This window comes from Camellia sinensis, chromosome 1 (assembly GCF_055761805.1).
Source record: "Camellia sinensis isolate YWXY chromosome 1, ASM5576180v1, whole genome shotgun sequence".
NCBI lineage: Eukaryota > Viridiplantae > Streptophyta > Magnoliopsida > Ericales > Theaceae > Camellia > Camellia sinensis.
Genome location: NC_138961.1, coordinates 33,030,177 through 33,049,520, shown reverse-complemented (window position 1 = coordinate 33,049,520; position 19,344 = coordinate 33,030,177). Strand labels below are relative to the sequence as shown.

Genomic DNA, 19,344 nt, shown 5'->3' with positions numbered 1-19,344 from the left:
CACATCAAAGTTCCCAATGTGGAGGGGAATCAAGTCTACGTATAAGGTTTTGCCTTTTAAGGATATAGCATAAGATTTGTATACATCAGCACTAAGGGCGGAATTACCTGAAGGAAAAGACACAGACAATATATATTCTAAGGGTTTGGGTGTTGATACCAACTTGGCAGCAAAGTGTGGTGCAACAAAAGAATAAGTTAATCTAGAGTCAATGACGACATGATCTAAATGATTACAGACAGAAAGTGTACCTGACACAATGTTTATGGTATCTTCTGGTTTTCCAAGTACCAAGGCAAAAACCTTTCCTTGGCATTTTTGGTCCTTCCTCTCTCCTTCAGGTCCTGCGGGTTTTCTAACTGGACCAGAGGGGCTGGCTATAGGATTGGTCAGCTTTGGACAATCCCTTAGCAAGTGGCCAACTTGACCGCATTTAAAGCATGCTCCCGTGTCTCGATGGCATTGTCCCCAATGAGCCTTCCCACAAGTAGTACAAGTTAGAATAGTGCCACCTCGGGGGATGGTAGCACCTTGATTGCCTAAACTGGTTGTTCCTGTATTCACCTTTTTGGGAGGCACAACACCAGGCCTTCTGTTGTCTCTTTCCCAGAATCACTTCTTTTGGATTGGTTCCTCGAAACGCGAGGCTTTAATCCCCCTTTCTATAATATACGCCTGGTCTACCACTTCCGCACAGGTTGGCAGTTGCAAAACCTCAAGCCTATCTTTGATTTCAACATCCAATCCTGCTTCAAATTTCTTGGCTTTTGAGCTTCGGTGGGGATGACATATGTCGCAAACCGAGGGAGTTATGTAAACTTTCTCTCGCATTCGGCCACTGTCATGGTTCATTGCTTTAGATGTATGAATTCTAACGCCTTCTGTTCCCGCAACGAATCTGGGAAGTATTTTGCATAGAACACTTCCAAAAATCTTGCTCAAGTCACAATTTCTTCTTTTTCTAGGGTGAGAAGCCACCAGCCCTGTACATTATCTTTAAAGGTGAAAGTAACAAAAGTAACCTTCTGACTTTCAGTGCAAGGTAGGACGCGAAAAATATTTTCCATGCCTTTAACCTAAGCATCTGCTACCATTGGGTCTGGTTCGCCGATAAATATTGTGGGTTTCAGATCTTGGAATAGTTTTATGGTAACCAGCTTTTCTCGTCGTTCTGGCATCCCATTGTTGATGTTAGTTTGCAAGGCTTGCAAAAAGCTAGTAACCACTCTTTCTATGATTCTTTCCATCGATTCGGTGCCACTGACTGATGACTCGCTTCTGTTACCATTATTAGCCATTCTACAAAGTAATAAATGAGGCATTACATCCATAATGCAGCATATATATAAGGATATATAGCGCAATATAGATATATATATATATATATAATACCAACTTTACTATTTTTACAATTGATATTACATCCTTGTTCAAAAGTCAAAATATGTTAGTGTCTCATCCTTGCGGTACCAAAAAAAAAAAAAAAAAAAAAAAAATTACAACAACAACAACAACAAAAAAGGGATTAGAACACATCATGGTTAGCGTACAAAAAAGGTTTTCTTCTACCAAATCTAGAGTGGTGGGTCAAACGAGCCAAACAACCATGGGAAGTAGTGTTGCATAAAAAGCTCAAATTCCTATCCTAACTGAACCACACCAAAACACATGCACACTGCCTAGACTGTGAAAATGGGGACGGACTATATGTATCCCAAAAATGCTCGATCAACAATCCAACCGGGTGTCTCGATATATGATAGGTCATTACTAAAATTAACATTTTGAATATTAATAATTTCCAGCGGGTTAGGAACAGTGGTAAAAATGTAGTCCTCGGGGTACACATTTCCTATTCTTGCCACAAAATCTGAGGGCAAAGGGCCTACGATGTAGTGCGAGCGGTCATATCCCGAGGCAATACCGAGGACACGAGTGGGTCCGAGAAAGCGTTCGCGCGTATAGGCACGGCTCTGCCTCCATAGTAAGTATGGGACATCAATAGGATCAGTCTGTATATAGATTGGCCGACCTATCAATTGGGTAAGGCTTGGATGCAGTCTCCTAATTATATCCTCTGAGTCTCCCCATCCTTCAAGTGAGGTAGGGGCGGGGTGCTCTACTAAAATATCATCCAAATTAATGGCCTCGAGCTCCTCCCAAAATGCCTCATCAAGGTTAATCTCGGACATTTCTACATCACCAGAATAAACGTGAGATTTTACATAAAAGGACTAACGTCGCAAATAAATATTTATTATTTATTTTATTATGTGTATCTAGCTATATAGTTTTATTTATAACTTTTCAAACTCTGATAAAATTAAAATAGCTTTTTTTTTTTTTTTGGAATGAACCATTGCTTTGATACCACATTTGTCACAATCCAACCCCAGGGGCTTAGGGCTGGAATCGCAACTTACTAATTAATTCTAATCTTAATAAATTAAGTGGCGTAGGCGGAGGCAAAATGGAAGTAAGAAAAAATTAAATGCTAAAATTAATTCCATTCTATTATTTGATAAAAGAAAATACATCTATAGGGCTTTTATTTATTTTTTTATTATGTAGTGATCGGCCCTCAGTAAAAATAAATAAATAAAAGGAAGAAAAGAAAAAAAATAAAAATAAAATAATGGATCAGCATCAATTCTTGTTCAGGTTCCACTACATGAGGTTACGGGTCTTCCTTATATCTTGTCACCTGAAAGGGTAACGGCTATAAGCACACCGCAGAGTAAGAAATATTATATTGAGAGTATAGGGAACGCAAAATAATCATGGATAGTTAATTAAGCTAAAATATTTACATAACTCAATTTGAATAAACAAATTATTCAAAGTGATAGAAACTGGAATACAGAAATTATGTAAATAAATAACCATAATCACAGTACAGAACAAAACAGAACAGAGATCACAGGAGTGACAGTCATAACAGAGGTCAATGGATCTATGACAAATAGAAGATCACAAAGTGGCCAAACAGAGGCCAATAGTTATTTAAGTCCCCCAATGCGTGGGACTCTTGTGGTGGTACTTACAAAATATAATTGTTTATAAGGTCATAGTCAAATATTTTCTAAAATTTAAATAAACATATCCATGGGTTTTATTTTAAACAAATAGAGTTCAGAAATTAATCCAAGTAATTGAAATATTAATATATTTTATAAAATATAACTTGTATAAAATAAATTATGGTAAGTCAAAACATATGTAAAATATATTATGGTGACTCAAAGTATAATATAACTCACCGTAAGATTGAGTCTTACTAATTCCTTCCTATTTCCGTTGGTTTTTAGCCTTTCCTTTGCTCTCAAATTTTATTTTATTTTTATTTTTTTCTGATTCTTTTTTTTTTTCCTTCTTTGTTTTTCCGTTTGTACTCACTTCACATCACCTCCTCCCCCTTTTTATACACATAACTTAGGTGATGACTCATCCTATCTAATGGCCCTTAGGTGATGAATCACCTCCCCTCCCTAATCCTAGGTGGGCCAGATGGCTCCCACTCCTTTATCTCAGCAGATTTGCAATCTTTGTAATTAATGGTACTTAATTTTCTTAATTATATCTATACATGCCAATCTTCTCACATTAATTAGTGATTAACTTAGGCCCCAAATAAATCTCTTCATCATATATTTGATAACCACAATGGCAAATTAATTTACATAGCGCGTATAGCTTATTTATTTTATTATTTCCATTATTATTGTTCTTCTTCTTATTATTATTATTGATTGTGGTTGGGTGTGGTATTAATTAAATATTTAGGGTGTCACATTACTATGGCCTCCCACGTCCTCCATTACATCTTTCAATTCCATGTCAACACTTTCTTTGATTTCTTCTTCAGTTACTTCTTTCTCTTCAACAATCTCATTGTCTTCATCAATATCGTCCTTCTCTTTTTCTCCTTTCTTTGAGCTTGATTTCTTCTGTACTTTCTTGGTGGGCTAAGAGTGTCACCTACTGACAGGAGTATAGCAGCAGATTTAACTTGACCAAGTTATAGGCAATTGTTTAAAAGTTTAAATCCTTGCTACCTAGGTGATGCCGAATGGTTAATAAAAAATCTGTTCAACTATTTTTATGGAGAGCAAAACTCTTACGATTATTAAAAATTGTATATAAATGTGAGAGTGAACAATTTTGGTGATGGAGATTTTCGGTGTTGGTATATATTTTTTTTAGTCATTGGTCTGCTTAGATACGAAGAAGAAAAGAAAAAGAAGAAAAAAACATTTTCAACAATATGATTCCTTGTTGTGGCGTAGAAGATGATAAGTAGAGCATTGAATTTATCAATTTAGCAAGCAGGGCACTATCATATTGAGTAATCTCATGTCTAATCTTTTTGTATATGTTGTTGTATGTTGCATTTCTAGCTCACTCATATGTGATTGATGAACCGTAATGTGCTTAAAATATGAAACTGGCTACATGATAACAAATTGAAAGAGCATTTCTCCCAATTAGTCAGGACTGAACTGCGTTTGAAAGTTCTTGTTTTTTAATTTGTGTTGAAAATGCTTTTATTGGAAGAAGATGGTTTATTTTAGTTTTGTGCTAGTGTATAGGCAGGCAACATTAGAATGGTTTTTCTAAGTGATTTACTAGTTTTTCTAAGTGGGTTTTTTAGGTGGTTTTTCTAAGTGGTTTTTCTAGGTGGTTTTTCTGTGCTAGTTATTTACTGGTATCTTGAAGCCAAATGCTCTCCATAGAAGCAGTAGCTGCTCTGAGTTATTTGTTTAATTTATAGAATGTACAAAATGAAAACTAGAAGAAGGTGAATATTGGCCCCGGGGTGGGAAAGTAAATGTGTATGACATGTAGATGATTTTGGTTGAAAAATTCATATTTAACGTATTAAAGTGAACATTGATTTTGGTTTTGATTCTTTTGAGAGTTATAGTAGATTGTTGACATCTATCTTATACCTCAAACACCACTGGCTTGTGGCAAATTCAGTTGTGCTCAAAATCTCTCTCTTTCTCTCTCTTTTCTCTAATTTTTTATGACATTTTCTCTATTATAGTAGATTGTTAACGTAAATCACTCTTTTGTTTATAGCTTAACACTTTCTCTCTATTTTGCTTATAATCATATTGCTCATGTTGCTTTGTATGCTTGGGCTTATGAATTTTGGTTGTTTAGCACCTAACTATCATCTGTCAGAATTTAAAATGAATTTATAGATATTATATAGATCATTGTTATTATTTTAAAGCATTCTTGAGCTCCATTTTTTCCCCAGATTAATACTTGAGCTACTTTGCTTTTTTTCTTTCTCTCTCCCCCCCTCTCTCTCTCTCTCTCTTAAAGCAAATGACAAAATCAGAAGATGTCTGTGTAGACACCCCATTTTTGACCGCCCTTAAGACTTGGGCATTACTGATGGTTTACTTGGTGGAGACAGGTATGCAGGGGAAATGTTCAGTTTCTTTGGCAAGGAGAGAGGCAAATCCTTCAAAACAGTTTGTTTAGGAGTTTGGAGTTGAAGAAGAGAGGAAAGGAGAGGAGAAAACTAATTTGGGAGAAGTTCGGCATGAACCCGGGTAGAAGCGAGTCGCGCAGCCCTCGCTGAATCGGGCTTATCTGTCTGTACGCTTGGACATTAGCTATGGGGCCACCACCATCGGAAAGCTTACTTCCGGGGCTTCATTTTGCACTCAAGAATCTCCTAGAGCCAAGTCCGGGTGGGGGAGATATGATCAGTTGAAGTCGGGCATCATCCCGATTGGATTGAATCTGCGCGGCTTCACGAAAAAGGGCATAACTTTTTGCACAGAAGGAATTTTAATGCAAGGTTTGCGCCATTGGAAAGCTAACTTCCGGGGCTTCAATTTGGACACCAACCGGCACTTTTTTGACCTCACCGGCCACCCATCGGCACTATGTTTATCCGACCGGCAATTTATTGTGCCGACCGGCAGGTTAAAGTAGCCGACCGGCCTTTTTTGCTAGCCGACGACCTTCCGGAGCATTCTGCAGATTGAGTGTATGCCAGCTGTGCCAGCTGGAGGGCACAGACTGGATCCTCCATACACGTGTATGGAGGATATGCACCCTTGTTTAGCTTCCTCAAGAAGCTTTACACTTTGTTTTGCCTATATAGGAAGCTCTCCTCTTCCTTATACTAGGTTAGAAGAAGAAAACCAGCTGGAGCATTATACATACAACCCTATATCTATACATTCAACCCTCTCTTCCAAGCTCCAAAGTCCATTATCCTTGGCCATTTACACACCAAGCCATAGCACAACACCACCACTTCCATTTCCAGCAGCTGGAGGCTGTTCTTCAAAGCCTAAGGAGCCACAAACTCAAGCCAAGAAGCCATCAAAGTTTGGTCTTCAAGGGTGAGTAGCATTTCCTCTCTTTTGAGCTTTTTCTTATATCATTTCTTAGCCATATTTTCTTACGGTTTTAGGCTCCGACCTTAACTGAAACTAGGTCTATTTTGAGCTATTCTACATGTTTGTTGAAGGGCTCAACCCTCTTTGAGAACCCTATCTCACACTTTCTTCATTACCCCTTTGTATGCCATTATTTTGCATGATTCTTTTAGCCTATGTGTGATCTGTTTTCGAGCCTGAGATAAACTGAAAATAGGCTTATTTTGAGCCCCTCTTCAACATTGAAGAAGGGCTCATCCTTGTTTGGGATCTCCATGTACCACTTGCCATTGTAGCCCTCTTTGGCCCCCTTTTTTGCATAATTTATTAGCCTGTTTTTCTTCTGTTTTTGTGGCTTGGTCCGAACTTAAAGTGGCCATATTTTGACCCCCTTGTCATGTTTCATTAAGGGTCTTTGGCTATTTGATGAATATTTTGTGTACTTCATGTTATAGCCCTCTTGTGGCCTTAATCTTGCATAAATTGTTTGCCATGCTTGTATCTGTTTTCGAGCCTTTTCATATACTGAAAAACATCATATTTTTAGTCCCTCTTCAATGTTGTAGAAGGGAATTTTTCAGTTTGGGCATTGCATATGCCACTTGCCTCTTTGGCCACCTTTTGGTCCGTTTTCTTGCATGTTTTGTTAGCCTACCATGCTTTTGTTTTTGAGGTTTTTAAAGTTCTGTGAAAGTGCTTATTTTTGGTCCCTCTTCAATGTTGTTGAAGGGTCCTAACCCATTTGGGGTTTGCAGCTGTGAGTTGCTTCATAATCTCATGTTTAGGGCCATTTTCGCATACTAATTTTGCCCCGTCTTTGCTTGCTGTTTGGCCATGTTTTGTACTAGAAAAATGCTAATTTTGAGGCTGCCTTGCTTCTGTCTTCATGCTCCATGTCCATATTGTGCATGCTTTGTATAGCTGTAGGCCATTGTGTATGCCTAATTTTGCATTTCGGGTCGCATGTCATGCATCGGGTGCCATTTTGCCATGATTCGGGGCTGTTTCGGGTCATGTTTAGCTTCTGAAATTTGCATGCTAGCATATCATCTTGCCATGTCTTGTTAGAGTGGCATTCCGTGCCGTAGGTTCGGTCCTCGGTTTGCGTGCACGTGTGCACGCATTTCGAGGCACTCCATTTTCATCCATCGGCCTCTTATGTGAGTGTGGCTGAGGCTCTCTCATGTTAGTGTAAGCCCATATCACATTTTCATGTCATTTGCATTGCGTATGCCATTGCCTCGGTTTGCGTGCCCGTGTGCACGCATTTCGAGGCACTCCATTTTCATTCACCGGCCTCTCATGTGAGTGTGGCTGAGGCTCTCTCATGTTAGTATAAGTCCATGTTGCATTCTATATGCCGTTTTAGCCATTGCATTGCATATGCCATTGCCTCGGTTTGCGTGCCCGTGTGCACGCATTTCGAGGCACTTCATTTTCATATTATGGCCACTGTTTTGGGCCTAACTAGAGCTGCCTAATTCATGTTTAAGACCATCCTTGGCTTATTTGCATGCATCATCTTGCATGTTTGCTTGTATCGGCATGTTGCATCCTTAGCTCGTATGCCTAGGTTGCATTGCATTGGCATGCATGCCTTGCCTCTTGATCATGTGATAAAGGTTGGGCTTTAGTTTGTTTGATTGGTTTGCATTTCATTTGACATGAAAGTTGCATACTTCATTCCTTGGGCCATCATGCATGGAAATGCGCGATTGGTGGTCCGAGAATTGAGGCACATGCCCCTTTGAGTCATTACCATGATAAGGGACATGAATGGTGCTGTCATGCTTTGCTTTGCACTCTGTTGCTGTTAATTGCAGGTTCTGCAGACATTCCTTGCCGACCGGCAGTATATATTGCCGACCGGCAGTAAACAAGCAGCCGATGGATTCATCTTGTGCCGGTGACTACACCACACTGCCGGTGGCAATTCTACTCAGCCGGTGGCACTCCTCAGTGTCCAAGGAAGCAGTCCTGAGGTTTTGGTAGCCTTCAGAGGAGCAGAGGATAGAAAACAGAGGCAGCCTATGCATGGCGGCGCATTTCCCGAGGCGGTTTACCTGTTTTCCTAGATTAGTTAATTTGTTAATTAATTAATTAATTTGTAATATTTAATTAGCTTGCGTAGTTAATTAATTTGTAATATTTATTTGGTCCCTCCGAGTGAGGGCATATTTGTAATAAGTGTGCGTGCGTGTGATGTATGCCTTCCAATCCCACTTCTTTCTTCCCTTTTATTTACCTGCTTATGATGGTACATTAGGGCACATTTATTTTAGCATACCTTATGCTATGCATGCGTGCATTCATGCATTTGTTGACATGCATCAGGCTCGGAACATCATGCTAACTGCATTTGTACTTTAATTTCAAGATTGAATATGTGCATCAATTGATTGCATCTCACATGCCATGCTTAGGTTAGCCGAGCCTACTTCAATTGCATCCTGTATGTGTTGCATTAGTCAATCTAACATGAACTAGGACATGCATGTTTGCTAACTAGTTTATTATTTTGGCACGGAGTACTAGGTAAGCTTTTATGCTTTAGCATATCGCATGCGTGTGAGTGTTGCCATGACAGTATGATTACCATGAGGCTAGCTGCTTATGTGGTATAACTGCTTGAATGCCTGTGGATGGAGGTTGAATTACCTAAATTGGAATAATGCATTAAAACTGTGAGTTTTAAGCCCACTAAATAGTGGCAAAATCATCTTTTCTAAAAGCCCACTTGAGGGTGGCAAAATCTGCATTTTAGCCTACTTGCGAGTAGCAAACCATTTTCAAAACAAACATGAAATGTTTTGTTCCAATTTGGGCGATTTGGTCTATACTTGTTTGCTGCGCGCATAAAATAGTAATTCTAGGCTAACAATTGGTTTAAGAACACATAAAGTTTTCAAAAACGGATATCACGGTTAGTAGAGGCCGGTCTTCGGACCGGGCAAAAGGGGGTGCTCATAGCTGACGTTCCCCGATCGTACCCAAGCTCCCGAGCCGAGACAACTCCGGTGATGACGGACATGTGGCCTTCGGCACCGAGTCAGGGTTTCCTAAATTTCCCCATTTTAAAAATATTTAGGTGGCGACTCTGTATCTGGCAAAGCAGTCCACGTTTGGCACTACTTTTTCAAAAAATCTGTTTTCTCAAACGATTTGCCAGATTTAGACTCTTTGGTTCAGATTAAGAACCGTGACACAAATCGAGTCCGAACTGTAGCATGAGGCCCACGCGGGCGCGTCTACAGTTTCTGGCGACTCTGCTGGGGATTTTAGAGAGCTTGACTCGAACTCATGATATCCTGTTCTGATTTCGTTTATGTGTTTCTTTGCATTGCATGTGCATTGGTGCGCCTAGGAACACCGTGTTTGCCATCTGCCATTCCTGAACGGTTTGCCGGAGGCTTGTCTTTTCAAGACATGTCCATAAGGCTGACCGGCTATGGGCTCTGACAGTATGGGAACACAAACCCCGGTTTTTACCGGGGCACCCTTTTTGACCATTCGACCTAGTGCATATTCAGAATCCATAGTGACCATTCCAAACTAGGACAGGTTGCTTACCCGATGCTAAGTTGTTTGAAACTACTGTGTGCATAGTGAAACCCTAGTTCCTGACAAAATAGGACAGGGAAACCCTACCCCAACATAGGGGTGTTTTGGCTCTCTCTTACTTGCTATGTGCTTTTAGAGTGTATCTTTATAGGAATGCATATATCAGTTTGCAAGTTTGGGCATCAGGCCTGCGGGCACCAGTTCAGTATTTTGGGAATCAGTTTTACCTGAGGGTATCAATTTTGGGACAAATATTTGGGGGAACAGTGATCAGTGTTGAGCACAGTCATTCCACTATGATCATATCCGAGCTGAGATGCTGTCTGTTTTCTCTTTTGCAAGGTAGTCCTGGAACTATAGCTTCAGAAGGCTCCGATATCCCCCGGGTACATTGGACTAGTGCTGATAGACTTTGTTAGGTCAGAAATTCAATTCAAGGGCAACCAGTGTTCTTTTGCCGAGGCAAGGTAAAGAAGGGCCAAACAGGACTCATTGGTTCATCTGATCCGACAGTCACCAGCCACATCACCTTTGTTCGGACTCAGCAGACCATGATGGCACAGGGTTCAGAAGAATTTGTGGCCGTGGTAGCAGCGTTAAATCAGGGAACTGCCATGCAGGCTGAGACCAGTATTGAAACGCAGCGCCCACCTGGGGTATCTGCCTCACATCCAGCTTTGGAACCCCAGCCAAACTTTGACCCACTTCCGCCGGTTGAAGATTTGCAGTGTCTGAATTCTCGGGAAAGGTTGACTCAAGCTCAGGTGCTCAGACCCCTGGTGCAGCCTACTGAGAGGCTTCGACCCTTTCATGTTAATGAGCTCAACCCGACTACAGTGAAGATTGCGAACCTTGAGAAGCAATTCAAAAAGGCCCAGGGCCTTAACTCCATTCCCGACATTGAGGATGGGCACACCGAGGCTTCCATCCGGCTCCCAGACAGATTCAAAATGCCATATATCGACCGTTTCGACGGGTCTGGAGATCCAATGGTGCATATCCGACTTTTCTTAGATGTCCTGAAGCCGATGGGTCTGACTAAGCCACAGAAACTCTCTTTGTATGGAAGAACCCTGTCGGGTGTGGCAGCCACTTGGTATACCAAATTGGAGGATACAGTGAAGCAAAACTGGGAAGAACTGGCTGAGGCCTTTGTCGATCAGTATTCCTACAATACCCAAGTTGAAATGACCATCCAAGAGCTTGAAGCAACTTGCCAAAACCCAACAGAGCCTTTTGTGGAATTCATTGCAAGGTGGAGAGCAAAGGCAGCACAAATGACAGATCGTCGCCCTTCTGAGAAGGATCAGGTGCAGATGATGGTCCGAAACCTCGAGCATGATATGTTGCAAAAGTTGATAGTCGCTCCACTATTCACTTTCAAAAGTTTGCATGAACTGAGGGTTCAGGTCGAGAATGCGTTCAACAGTGGGATCATCCCCAGAGCAAGTGAACCGACAAGGAGGGTGATTTCAAGGAGTACCAATGCTGGTAATAGCACTATTCCCAAACCCACCGAAATCAATGCAGTCGCCACAGCCAACCCTTTTGCCAAACCAAGCCTACAAACAGCCGGCCCAGCCCGAGCTCAGGGCAGAACTTTCACTCCCCTCTATATGAGCCTGACTAGCGCACTAAAAGCCTTGATGGAAAGAGGGCATCTCAAACCCCTCGATCCTCAACCTCTGCCTAACCCACTTCCAGCCAGACATAATCCCTCCAAGTACTGTATGTACCATCAGCAGCGCGGTCATGGCACCGACCGTTGCTACCGCCTTCGTCATGAGGTCCAAAATCTCATCGACAACCGGACGATAGCTCCACCTTCAGCCCCCGATGACCAAGTACCTCATCCACATCTCAATCTGATCCACACACTGGCCGTCCCTTACGACCCCAGCGTATACATCACCCCGGCCCATCTACCTAAGCCTGAGGTGTTTATCCCGGAAAGCATGGACTTATGCATGATGGGTGCATCTAAACCCCAATTATCTCAAACCCATGAACCCACTATTTCTGAGCTGATGAAGATGATCGAAGATCTTCAGAGAACTGTGGCAGATCTGGCCTTTGGAGTTTTGGCCCCGTCATTAACCGCATCACATACCAGGGAGTTCATGTCAAAAGGCTCCTCAGGACGGGCTGCATTGGGAGAAGGCCACTCCTTTGACAAAATGGAGGCAAGTGGTAAGAGCAAGGTAGGAGCAGGAAATGGTCACCATGAACACCTTCGCTGGGATATTGAGGCTTTGAAAGCTGAGGGACTGAACAAAGAGCAAGTCCTCGCAGTTGTCGCAAAAACTGTGGATGACACTTTCGCCACTCAGAATGAGAGCAGTCTGAATCAAGGGGCAAGCCGGGAGAAGGGCCTTCGTACTAGGAATGTTCCCTTCAACCCTAATCCCATGCTCGGAAACGATCAGCAAACCCAGTCAACGCCTGCCAATCCCTTTGCTGGTGCGCCCAGTAAAAATCCACAAACCTCAAAATATCCACCTCGAGGCCAGAGGGTGTTCGCACCACTGTACATGTCTCTATCAACGGCCTTTAGGATCTTGATTAGAGAGGGGAATTTGAAACCCTTGGAGCCGCGACCACTGCCAGATAGACTTCCTTCCTCCCATGATCCGACCAAGTACTGTGCCTTTCATCAGCAAGTCGGCCATGTCACTGATGATTGTTTCCGTCTTCGCCACGAAATACAAGATTTGATTGACAATAAGGTCATCATCGCACCAATTCAACAAAGTCTATCGTCATTGGATCAGTGAACCTGGGGGATAATGCGGTGTGATCGGGGGATGAACCACCTGCGGGCGGCGCTCAGTTTACTTCAGATGTGGCGTTTGACATGCACAGTTTTGAGCAATGTGCGAACACTAGCTTTGGTACTTTCTGACTTGGGTATTGGGTCAGTCTTGTTGTGTTGTTTTGAGTCTGTTTTGAGTCAGTCTTTTTGTTTCAGGTCTGTCTTGTTGTATCGAGTCAGTCCTGTTTTGTTAAGAGTCGGGTGATTCCGGGGGTGTTACCTCGGACATCACTATCTTGTTTTGCGTTTGTCTTTTTGCCTTTTTTTGAGTCTGTTTCTGCCTTGGAGCCAGTTATGCCAACAGATTTGAATGAAACAGCAACAATTTTCATACTCTTGTGTTTGCTTCTGCCGTGTGCCAGTTGTGCCAGAAGTATTGAATGGAATGACAGTGTTCTTCGCCTGCCTTTTCTGTGCCTTGAAATCATTGTATCGACCTAAGTTTTTTTCAAAACTTTTTTTGAACACTGCGGTGAAAACGAAGAGGAAGGAATTCCTTGGGATTTGCAAAATTTTGATCATTTGAGAGAAAGAGAGGCATGCTAAGCCCTTAATGATTGAGATCATGCTTGTTAATGTGAGTACTGAGAAGGATCCTGGCTTGATCCAGATTGGTCCCACACTGTCTTCAGCGCGAGCGATTTGTCGCTTTCTTAAAAACTTTCGAAAAATGTTTTGCGCAGTCCTGTGAAGACTTGTGTGGAATCGCTCTTGAGATTGTGCAGCCTAGGATCGCTCTCAGCCTCAAGATTCTGTCCATTTGTTTTCAAACCTCGGACTTAAATTCAGAATGTTTAATGGTCAACCGCCATATGAGGCCTGTGTGGCCAGATTCGAAGCAGCCCTTGAACAAGAGGCCAGGGAAGTCAGACCAAGAAGATCAGATGTCATCAAAAGAAGCTTGCAAAGCTAGAACAGAAGTACCCTTCAAACTAGGGGCAAAAATGTCAGATGTGCTCGAAGAGTCGAAGATGAGTCCTCTTGCAAATCAGCAGCCACTCTCCTGGATACGGATGGCTTCAAAATCCTACAACCATTTGGCGTGGACCAAATTACACTTTTACTCTTTGAGAGGCTCGCTGGGCCAAAAACCCGGAAGGGCGACCCAGGCAAAAGTTAGAGCAAGAGAAAAATACAAAAAAGAAAAAATGCAAAGAAAAGAACAAAAAAAAAGAAAATGAAAAAAAAAAGAAAATGAAATGAAAAGAAATGAAATGAAAAGACACGAAAAGAAAAGAAATGAAAAGAATTGAAAAGAAAAGAAAAACAAAGCTCGCAAGGTTGAAAACCCGCATTGGGCGCCTTGGCAAAAGTTAGAGCCTAAAAAGGAGAGGTTAAATACCCGAGTGTACCTTACCCCGAACTACGTAAGGCTTGATTCCCATCTTTGGGATACGTAGGCAATTTCATTCTGAAGTCCAGCCCTGAAACACTTCAAATTCAACTGTGTCCATGTGATGGTTCTAGTCATCTTTGTCTTTTCTGTATCCGGGAGTTCGATTGCAATCATCGCTCTGAGGACTGATTACAATGCGCTACGGTGCCATTCAGACAAGGGGCAACTTTCCGTTGCCATTCAACGCGCTGCGGTGCCGTGCAAACAAGGGGCAACTTTCCGTTGCCATGTAGCTCTCTTCGAGAAAGGGGCCAATTTTCCTCCAAATCCGAGGTTGTGCGTCTCAAGAGTGGGTTCCGTGCTTGTTAAGCATTGGCTGTTTGCAAGAATAGTTTTTGAGAATTTTTACTGAAGTTGACTACTTTTCTCGAAAATTGTTCCATCTTTTCCAAAAACTGGACCATTTCTTGGACCCAAAAAAGGAAAATTTTCAGTGCTCATAGCCTGACTTGCATGATTTTCAAATCAAAAATCGAACAAGTGTGTTAATCTAACTCTCATATTGGTCAAAATTGTTTTCGTAGAAAACAAAATAAAAAAATGGTCAAAATGATGAACTAGGGGCACAATTGAGTCAGGCTTCCTGTCTTTTCCCCATTTTCAACATACTTGCCAAGAAGGGCACTCTACCTGCCAGAAAAGGGCACCACTGAAGCTGACCGCAAAAGGGCAGAAGGCTCTCACATCCTCCACGCAACGAGGTATCAAGCCAAGTGCGAAGCACGAACGGGAACGGATCAAGATATTCCACTCCTTTGTTTGGACAGATCTAATCACGTCCAAACTCCCCAGTAAGAGCATCGTCGCTGCACATCCATCCGCATCGCATCCCCTCTGTGGGAGAAAGTTCATTATTATGAGCAGAAGAAGAGAATCTAGCAGAATGCTTGGAGCCAGAACCCGCAACTTCCTGTTTATTCATCAACCACCCTGGGGAGGGATGAAAAATGAGAGATTGAAGAATAGAGAGATGTGCGATGAGAGAAAAAGTGAGAAAAGGGATTTTTCAGAAAAACAGAGCCTGAGGGCCGAGCGATGCGAGAATCACAAATGAGAAAGGGTGGGAAACAATACCCGGGGAAACAGGCTCCATGTGCACATTTGAGTCTTGTGTTTTATTTTGTCTGTCTCGATTCTTGTTTTGAGTCGCTTCGAGCGTGTCTCGATGTGTTTAGGTTGTTTACCTTTGTTTTTTCCCTTGTCGAGTCGTTTTGGCTGTCGCCAGTCGTCGGCTCAATACCCGGTTAAGAACTCAATTCTCAATTTCCAAAAAAATCATCTTGTGCTCAGAGTGCTGTGCCATTCTCCACATTTGTGCAAAACAGTATTCGTTCTTTCATAAAACTGCAGGGTCCACCCCCGATAAGTGTGAACAGTAGAACAAGGACCTATCTGAAGCTATGTATGTTCCAGACTGCAAAGCAAAAGAAAAAAAGGAAAATTCGGAGCATCTTAGGGTGTTCCAGCTTTGGCAAGATCCGAGACTGCATTTCAGGTGCACCTTTCCAAACCTCACCATTTCTCTGGAGTATGAGTGTATCTTGACCCCAAGTGTAAGCCTGCTTCAAGTCAGAATGGCAATTAAAGCAGCAGCAGATGTTATCTCTCGTCAATATAAACAGGGTGTCCCTTTTTGAGCTGAGCGTATTGCCAAGTCCTCGGAAAGGTAAATCGGAGGCACCAGAGTACGTGTTTGATACCCTTCCATTGCATAGAATGTGCACTTTCGTATACACTTCTGTGACATATGTGCCGCACATCGTTATGATTCATGCATAGAATATGCTTGCTTTCGATTCTGCATAGAATTTGCTTTCAATATTGCGTAGAATATGCTCCTGTTTCTTGCATAGAAAATGCTCGTATCTTTTGCATAGAAAATGCACTCTTCCATACTTGCATAGAAAATGCACCTCATTTGCATAGAACATGCATTCACTCGCACTGTCTTGTGCACTTACACTTTGTATCTCACTCGCACTATTTTGTGCATTGCATTTCAATCGCGCTGTTTAGCGTATCGCACTGTTTAGTGCATTTCAAATCAATCGCGCTGTCTAGCGTATCGCACTGTTTAGTGCATTTCAATCGCGCTGTTTAGCGTATCGCACTGTTTAGTGCATTTCAAATCAATCGCGCTGTCTAGCGTATCGCACTGTTTAGTGCATTTCAATCGCGCTATTTTGCGCATCGCACTGTTTTGTGCAGTTTACATTCGCGCTATGTTGCGCACCTCAATCGCATTGTTTTGTGCAGTTTATCATTCGCGCTATTTTGCGCATCGCACTGTTTTGTGCAGCTACATTCGCGCTATTTTGCGCACCTCAACCGCATTGCACTGTTTTGTGCAGTTTACATTCGCGCTATTTTGCGCACCTCAATCGCACTATTTTGGGCAGTTTATCATTCGCGCTATTTTGCGCATTGCATTGTTTTGTGCAGTTTACATTCGTGCTATTTTGCGTACCTCAATCGCACTGTTTTGTGCAGTTTATCATTCGCGCTATTTTGCGCATCGCACTATTTTGTGCAGTTTACATTTCGCGCTATTTCGCGCATCTCAATCGCACTTTCTTGTGCATTTCATCTCACTCGCACTGTTTTGTGCATTTCAAATCACTCGCGCTTTCTTGCGCATCGCACTGTTTTGTGCACCTTACTTGCATTTTGCATGCATTCTATCGCGCTATCTTGCGCACCTCACTTGTACTTGTTAGTACATTGCATTGTTTTGAATACAAATCGGCTTCGCGTAGCGTATAAGTCCAATTATCAAAATCTTCTTTCATATCATTTGCATCCTGCCCCTGAACTACGCTGGTTTGATTCCTTGCAAAGGGATACGTAGGCAGCCTGTGGGCACAACCATTTATTTATCGGTATTTTGTTTGTTTGTCCAAGTCTTCGGCCTTGTCAAAAATGGGTCGTCTCTGGGCTTTAACATTCACTCCCGTCATTGTTATGACTTTCGAGTTCTGTCAAAAAGGGGCAACTGTAGACACCCCATTTTTGACCGCCCTTAAGACTTGGGCATTACTGATGGTTTACTTGGTGGAGACAGGTATGCAGGGGAAATGTTCAGTTTCTTTGGCAAGGAGAGAGGCAAATCCTTCAAAACACTTTGTTTAGGAGTTTGGAGTTGAAGAAGAGAGGAAAGGAGAGGAGAAAACTAATTTGGGAGAAGTTCGGCATGAACCCGGGTAGAAGCGAGTCGCGCAGCCCTCGCTGAATCGGGCTTATCTGTCTGTACGCTTGGAGATTAGCTATGGGGCCACCACCATCGGAAAGCTTACTTCCGGGGCTTCATTTTGCACTCAAGAATCTCCTAGAGCCAAGTCCGGGTGGGGGAGATATGATCAGTTGAAGTCGGGCATCATCCCGGTTAGATTGAATCTGCGCGGCTTCACGAAAAAGGGCATAACTTTTTGCACAGAAGGAATTTTAATGCAAGGTTTGCGCCATTGGAAAGCTAACTTCCGGGGCTTCAATTTGGACACCAACCGGCACTTTTTTGACCTCACCGGCCACCCATCGGCACTATGTTTATCCGACCGGCAATTTATTGTGCCGACCGGCAGGTTAAAGTAGCCGACCGGCCTTTTTTGCTAGCCGACGACCTTCCGGAGCATTCTGCAGATTGAGTGTATGCCAGCTGTGCCAGCTGGAGGGCACAGACTGGATCCTCCATACACGTGTATGGAGGATATGCACCCTTGTTTAGCTTCCTCAAGAAGCTTTACACTTTGTTTTGCCTATATAGGAAGCTCTCCTCTTCCTTATACTAGGTTAGAAGAAGAAAACCAGCTGGAGCATTATACATACAACCCTATATCTATACATTCAACCCTCTCTTCCAAGCTCCAAAGTCCATTATCCTTGGCCATTTACACACCAAGCCATAGCACAACACCACCACTTCCATTTCCAGCAGCTGGAGGCTGTTCTTCAAAGCCTAAGGAGCCACAAACTCAAGCCAAGAAGCCATCAAAGTTTGGTCTTCAAGGGTGAGTAGCATTTCCTCTCTTTTGAGCTTTTTCTTATATCATTTCTTAGCCATATTTGCTTACGGTTTTAGGCTCCGACCTTAACTGAAACTAGGTCTATTTTGAGCTATTCTACATGTTTGTTGAAGGGCTCAACCCTCTTTGAGAACCCTATCTCACACTTTCTTCATTACCCCCTTTGTATGCCATTATTTTGCATGATTCTTTTAGCCTATGTGTGATCTGTTGTCGAGCCTGAGATAAACTGAAAATAGGCTTATTTTGAGCCCCTCTTCAACATTGAAGAAGGGCTCATCCTTGTTTGGGATCTCCATGTACCACTTGCCATTGTAGCCCTCTTTGGCCCCCTTTTTTGCATAATTTATTAGCCTGTTTTTCTTCTGTTTTTGTGGCTTGGTCCGAACTTAAAGTGGCCATATTTTGACCCCCTTGTCATGTTTCATTAAGGGTCTTTGGCTATTTGATGAATATTTTGTGTACTTCATGTTATAGCCCTCTTGTGGCCTTAATCTTGCATAAATTGTTTGCCATGCTTGTATCTGTTTTCGAGCCTTGTCATCTACTGAAAAACATCATATTTTGGGTCCCTCTTCAATGTTGTAGAAGGGAATTTTTCAGTTTGGGCATTGCATATGCCACTTGCCTCTTTGGCCACCTTTTGGTCCGTTTTCTTGCATGTTTTGTTAGCCTACCATGCTTTTGTTTTTGAGGTTTTTACAGTTCTGTGAAAGTGCTTATTTTTGGTCCCTCTTCAATGTTGTTGAAGGGTCCTAACCCATTTGGGGTTTGCAGCTGTGAGTTGCTTCATAATCTCATGTTTAGGGCCATTTTCGCATACTAATTTTGCCCCGTCTTTGCTTGCTGTTTGGCCATGTTTTGTACTAGAAAAATGCTAATTTTGAGGCTGCCTTGCTTCTGTCTTCATGCTCCATGTCCATATTGTGCATGCTTTGTATAGCTGTAGGCCATTGTGTATGCCTAATTTTGCATTTCGGGTCGCATGTCATGCATCGGGTGCCATTTTGCCATGATTCGGGGCTGTTTCGGGTCATGTTTAGCTTCTGAAATTTGCATGCTAGCATATCATCTTGCCATGTCTTGTTAGAGTGGCATTCCGTGCCGTAGGTTCGGTCCTCGGTTTGCGTGCACGTGTGCACGCATTTC

General features: G+C 42.4%; 1 pseudogene; it reads right to left on the bottom strand.

Annotated features, from left to right (window-relative positions):
- Positions 1–19,344, bottom strand: part of LOC145790401 (uncharacterized) — a 40,574-nt pseudogene that overhangs the window by 11,849 nt on the left and 9,381 nt on the right.